Source organism: Filicampus tigris, chromosome 6 (assembly GCF_054856515.1).
Source record: "Filicampus tigris isolate MCC_2025a chromosome 6, RoL_Ftig_1.0, whole genome shotgun sequence".
NCBI classification, from domain to species: domain Eukaryota; kingdom Metazoa; phylum Chordata; class Actinopteri; order Syngnathiformes; family Syngnathidae; genus Filicampus; species Filicampus tigris.
In genome coordinates, this window is record NC_141222.1 from 23,081,539 (window position 1) to 23,088,344 (window position 6,806).

The 6,806-nt window shown below is 42.3% G+C and overlaps 1 pseudogene across 1 annotated transcript; it reads right to left on the reverse strand.

Moving 5' to 3' along the window:
- Window positions 1-864: 864 nt before the first annotated feature.
- On the reverse strand, window positions 865-6,198 carry zglp1 (zinc finger GATA like protein 1; annotated as a pseudogene). Its single transcript, XR_015087223.1, has 5 exons — window positions 5,940-6,198; window positions 4,221-5,337; window positions 4,018-4,148; window positions 2,506-2,599; window positions 865-1,722 (listed from the first exon to the last, which is right to left on the reverse strand). The product of XR_015087223.1 is annotated as a zinc finger GATA like protein 1 (transcript).
- Window positions 6,199-6,806: the final 608 nt, after the last annotated feature.

Here is a 6,806-nt window from a genome sequence, read left to right on the forward strand (position 1 = left end):
GATTCGGATTTTCACTTCTCAGAAATTTTCAAAATTTTCAAAATTTTTCTGCGAGGGGAACTCCATTTTTTATGGAAAACACGTATTGGCAGTATATCCCTGTTCAAGAATTTGGAGAGTTTATTATATACATTTTTTTTTCCTCCCTGAATGCAATTGAATGAAAATTATTCATGCATTTTCACTGTTCCCCCTATCCCCTATACATATAAAAATGTAAAGATTTTTTGGTGGGGGGAGGCAGTAATGTATTTTGCGGCATTTGCTCCGGAGTACACTGTGGTACATGAAGAACTTGAAACTCCACCACAAACTTCAGCTCTACAGATGCAAAGTCTGCTCTGCAGGCTACACTGTTTAAAATCCCATCTGTTATTTTTTTTTTTTTTCCATTAAGTGGAAAAACTGAGGTGTTTATTTGAGGTGGTATTTGTGCTGTAACCGTTGTTTATATTTGATGTTAGAAATGAGCACAGCAGGTAAGACTTGTGGATTATGATGCTTGATTTTAAAATGAAACCTTGATTTTTAACCGGCAGGTTTTTATGTTCTTGGCTCATTCAGCTCATTTCCTTTGGCGTTCGTCGTCAGGGGATGTTTTGGCAAAGTCAGGAGAGGAAAGTCGCTTTGGCTGTTTGGAATTAGAGAAAGACGTCATACGTTTTATAAAACAATAGTTTGCTCAGCATCCGTCCATGTGAGGCCACCCACTGTGGAGAGAGGTTCACACTGCATGTGGGCTCACGGAACGGCGACGCGTCTTTAACGCACAGCGCTTCCCTCCCACTAGTTTGTTTGCACAGTCCGACTAATTAATGTACTTACAATATTTGATCTGTGCTCATAATGAGGCAACACAACAAGCTAGTCACACAAAATTTAATCCAAACCAACAACATATTGATGTTCACGCAAAATTGCCTTTTTATATCCTTACAAACATGCATGCCAAGAAAACCAATGCACCTCATTAGCCAGTAATGAAATACGACCCCAAAAGCCACAATCGACCCAAATAAAGTAAAAAAAAAAAAAATAAGCACCCAAATGCACACATTGACAAAAACAACAATTACTGAGTCCAACTAAATACAATTTGGCTGTTACGTGGAGAGAGAGAGAGGTTATGCACGGCAAACGAGAGCGCCAACATTCAAAGTTCCCAGACAACGTTTGCCGCTTTAAGATTGACGCTCAGCATCACATTTCTCCCCAAAGAACTGCTCAAACACTTATTTATATCTTTTTAACTCAACAGCCACAACAAACATTTACAATTTTTATAGACTTTATCTTCCTTCTACAAATGTAGCTAATTTAAGAGCCGTTTAATAAGTTTTATTTATTTATTTATGTATGTATTTATCACCGGTATTTGTTCACTGATGCGCTTTCCGGTTGTCATGGAATTAGCAATCAGAGCAACTTTGTCAAAGCGAAGCTAGTGTAATACACAATATCGTGTGAAAAAAGGATCGGGAGACACTTGGAATGGAATTTTCTCATGTGGTGAATTTAAGAGACGCGGTATTCAAGAGTTTGCATAGCTTGGTGTGTGTGTGTGTGTGTGTGTGGTATTACATTTACTCCTAGGTGGTGTGTTTGTGCTGAGTGGAGGTCAGTCTCACAAAATGTCCACACTTGAGGCAGCGCGAGCTGTAGTTGCTTTCTTTCCTCGGGATATGCCAGCAGTTGACACAGCGTACCCTGTACTTTTTGTACCTTTAAAAAGATGAAGAAATTTAAAAAGTTACAAAAGCATCATCAAGAAAAAAATAAAAATAAATAAGGCTGTTTGTAACCATGCATGAACACAAGCCGCTAAATGGAGAAAAAAAAAATTACAAGTACAGGGGTCGGACAAGTAAAAGTGTCAGTGGATCGCCTTTTACTTTTATTTCCATTCGCAAAGAGATTCTCTATAAGTGACTTGTAATTATTGGTCACAAGAGTGGAAAAAGTTCCGAAATTATTTATCTTGGTGTCATTGATTTATACACAAAAAAAACATGGCAACTTGAAAAGGGGTATTAAGACCTACAATATATCCCCTAATTCTGTAGCAGAAGCACATTTTCACCATTTTACAAGAGCAAGAACTGTTAAATTGGAAGACTGACTTCATTTATATCTATTGTTAAATTCAGCAAATTGTATAAAATATGTTTCAACAAATGATTTGAGTCTGTACTTAATTTTTAATGAGTATGGTTTTATTCTGCATTCAAATCCCAGTTTGTGCCTTCCTACGTGCAGTTTGCATGTTTTACCCACGCTTGCATACGTTTTGTCCCAGTACTCCCTTCCACTTTCAAAAAACATGCATGCCAAGTTTGCACGTCCGTCGACATGAACCTAAACTTTTTTTAGGTTCCAACTGACTGACTGACCCTGTACAAGAGCTAGAAAATTGACTGAATGAATTCATCTTTTTTCTTTTTTTTTTAATGGAACATTTTCTTTTTAATAACTCCAGTGGGGATAATGTTGATGAAAATGAAATACCTTATGCCACAAGCGTTGCAGAGAGGGGTCCCATCTTCTGCGTCTCTCCACATGGGGGTCTTTCTGGTGCAGCACGATGCACAAACTTTGCCCCCTAGTGACAGTCAACGCGCATTAGGTCACTTTGATTACTAAACCAGGCACACCAGTGTACTATGCGATATCAGGGGCGCCACGTGGCAATTTTGCTTCATTTGTCCAAAAATTATTACAAATATATCTTTGTTCATCTCTGCCAGCAATGTATAGTGACGGGAAGAACGAATGCTCCTCCACTAGAAGGGACACTAAACCTGTGCATCCTCCTGCTGTTTATTCATTGGAATAAACAGCAGGAGTGAGTATAATCAGCTTCGAGTTCAATTAAATAGGCCCACATTTCACGCCAATTAAGTACATTTGTGAGTAAATTAAGAGATCACTTCAGTATTCGGACCTTTTGTGACTTGTTTGGTGGTGTCCAGTGAGAATATTCTCATGTAAAATTTGTGTAGCAGCGCCTCCCAGTGGGGGAAAATATGAAAAAAATAATTCAATGGTAAATGTAGTAAAATTAGGAAGGGCAGCCGGCATAAAAAGTGTGACAAAGAAATCATGCAAGTAACTCACTGTGGCGTCTCCACACTAAAAAAAAGGGAGTAAGTTGAAAGTCAAACAAAATAAGTAAAAATATTTGACATAAATATGCTCATAATCGTAAAAATATGACAACTCATCTCTTTTGTTGCAACATGTAAATGGTTTAGTGACCATTAAACTGCATCTGTTTAAAGTCGCTGTAAAGTGAAGCATACATTTGTTTCCAAATACCTTACACATGTTTAAGGAATTTGTGGAAATACGAGAGCCGTTTTTTACCATTTCAGTGTTCCTGATTCTTGGGGCGTGGCCAAAACGGCAGCCGGCGATGCATTCGGGCCACCAGCTTGACTCCACCTCCCCCACTAATTCATACACGTTTACAACTTGCAGTTCGATAACTTATGCCTGTTACTAGTGAATGCGGCAGCGCCAACAATCTCCCTCCCTGGCCAACAGTCTGCCATCCCTGGTCATTTTCAGCTCTCACATTACGCCCGCACCAACGAGTCCAAGTTGGCTCATAAGTTTATTTTATGATTAGACTTCACAGTAATGCATGAAATTTTGACGGTCAGCCTCGTCATGTGATTTTACATCACGTAAGCGCCCGTCATTTTCATGCGCACGCTGCCATCGGCAGTAGGGGCGTTTGTTTGACAGTTAACAGGTGAGCAGGGCATGTCATCAGTGCACTTCGACCGCAGCGTTTGAGAGCGCGACAAGGCTGCTTGATTTCTTACCATTTTGAAACCTCATCTTTTTTGTTTACAAATTTTGCCACGGTTGTTAAAGCACTATTTTACGTGACGTGTCAAATTGACTTGATTAATTGATCTAATTTAAGACATTTTGCTTTACGGGCGCTTTGAAATACTGGACCACAGTATTGCAGTAAAAGTAAGTGGCTTGACTTGTGTACAATGCAGGTACCCGAGGCAGAGGGTTCACTCTCTTCGTCAGAGTTGCTGGTCGTTCGAGACGTTTGCGTCCTCCGCCTCCGTTTCCGCAAGCTTCTGTAGAGCTCCTTGCTGAGGTGGAGAGACAACAAACCAGGACGACCGCTACGGATGGTTGCGGACAACCGCAACGCACGCCACCAGGCATCCTCCGATTGTATATCGGCGTCTCCTCACCTGTACTTCGAAGTTACGCGCAGCCGACATTGTTCCCTGCTGTCGTTGAGCGCCGCGCGCATCCGGAACGTCACTCCCCGGAAGCGCGGGTCGTGAATATCGCCGCTGCGACTGGGATGAGGTTGCTTTCTCGCCGTTTTGGTTCTCCGCAAGCGCCGAGCGACTGGCGTTTCATTGCCCGCCTTTGAGGTCAGCGTGGCGGCGGGAGAGCGTTGCAGTTTCTCCTCGGCGGGGACGTGAGCGCCGTGTGATTCCGATGACGCAATGTCGTCATCTGGTTTGGAGGGCCGGTGACAACCCAGCATCAGGTTTGCATTGTGGTCGAGGGCGGGAGCTGGGCATGACCGCTTCACACTGTCGAAACCCCTTTGACTACTTGGGGATGTATCAGGCAAGTGCACAAGCGACAAAGGGCTTCCTAAAACACCAGTCTCAGCACGGTGATGTTCAGCGGGGGAGCTGTCACGACTCCCTTCCAACAACATGTCAACGCTCAACTCCAGCTGGGTTTTAGATTGCCGAGAAGATGCCAGAGCTTCGTCCTCTTCCGCATCTTTGTCGGCCATCTGTGGTGGAGCATGACAAGTCAACTCTTTCTCGCGAGTTTGGGGTTTGGACGCAAAGTTCTGTTGCTCATCAACCACCGGCACGACACAGGCGGCCATCGGTCTCAAAGCGCATTCAACACTGGCATCGGTTCTTGATTTGTGCGCGGAAGGGACGCCGGACATGGCGGGAAAAAACACTCTCGGGCCCGCTTCCGCTTCTCCGAGATCGATGAGCCTCTCACACTGCAGATTGATCAAACTCAACGCTCTCCAAGGGCTTTGGACTGCGGGTGGTGACTCCGCTACCATTTCCACCTTCCCGCTCGCCATGGGGTTATCGCGTACATAAGGTGACATGAAATGTGGATTGTCGGCGGTTTGAGGCCTTTCAACCTTTTCAGTTTGACTCTCTTTCAGCCAGTGGGACAGCGATCTGCTTTGCAAGGAGGCCTCAAGTTTAGAAACCTCCTGGAAAAGGTAGAGGACTGCAGATTCGGAGGCATCTTGTTCTGCTGCCCTGTGACCGTTCTGGAAGAGGGCCACCGGTGACCTTTGACTCGTGCTCATACCTGCATCACGAACAAACAGTTTTTAGGATAAGCGCACAACAAATGTGATCTGTGACAATCCCTGAGGGAGGTTATGGAAATTGACCAAATTGCAGGTAAAAAAACATAACATTTGTAAGGCTGGTGTAAAGAGAGTTTCGGAGAAGCATCACAGAGAAAACAAAATGTCTTCACATATAAATCGGAGTTAAAGCAGCTAATGGAGTTCGTTTAATCATTGGGTTACGGTTTGTGGGGTGACAACAGCCAATTGTGACTGATTCATGAAGTTTTTTCCTATAGGACTTAATGCAGAAAAACAATCTGAGGTCACAAGTTTATATGCACACATGGCCATGAATGTCATTAATTTGGGTCGTTTAATTATTTACTTTTTCAAAATGTGCAACAGGTAGGACTGTTTATACAACATGTAATCAATTTCAAAACAAGAATTAAATGTGTTGCATGCTTGCACGGGATCCTGTTCTTGTTGGAACACCCGATCGTGTCTAAGTTTCAGCCATCCAGCTGTTAACTTGAAGGTCAATTTCAAGAATTTAGGATGCAAATAGTAAATGATTATTGGGTGCTTCTATCTTGGTCTGCACTGTAAAACTCACTTGACGTAGACGGTTTCACTAGTTTTAAAGCAGCTTCCAGTTCAAGGCCGACTTGATCTTTGGTGAGTCCTGGATGCCCCCCCCCCAACCAATGAGGTTGGACTTGTTTTTATGGCATATTTTTCCATTTTATGAACGGCTTCGAAATGCAATATTGACTAACCGAGTAAATGTACGATGTACGAATCGCTCAATTATATACGTACAGTTAACATCACCTTTCTAAATGTTATTTATTGTCGACTGATTCCATGTCAAATTCCATGTGACAATAGAAGTGTTTACCTGCCTCTGAGCACGCAGTGGCACACTACAGAATGCTTTCGCCATTTCCGGGCCACTTTGAGGTCAAAACTGCTCGACAGTTTGTCAAGAAGCTCAAAAATAATTTGGGGGTGAATAAAATAATTGTTTTGACTTACCTTCCAGTTCGGATTGTGTACATGTGGCGAATTTGGGCTCTCATCAGATGGAGAAGTCTGACACAGCTGACGCTGCTTAGCGTGATTGCTTGCGTCTGTATTCTGGCGGCTAATTAGCGTCGATATCACACTAAATGACTCGACTCGAAACAATTAAAAAGTTATTTAAAAAGTACATTTTATACGCGAACGAATTAAAAAAAAAACCATTGCATTATTGGGGAACCTTAGCTATATAAAAAATAAACATCGCCACCATCATCAAGTCATATTTAGACACATTTTTGCCATCTTCTCAGAATTGGCCACCTCTGCTAAAATCGGCAACATCCTTAGATCATGCAACTCTATAACTGAATTATATATATATAAAATATAAATAAATATAATCAGAAGTTGGTTCATTTTTTATGTTTGTTGGGGGGGGGGTGACTTACTTTAGGAA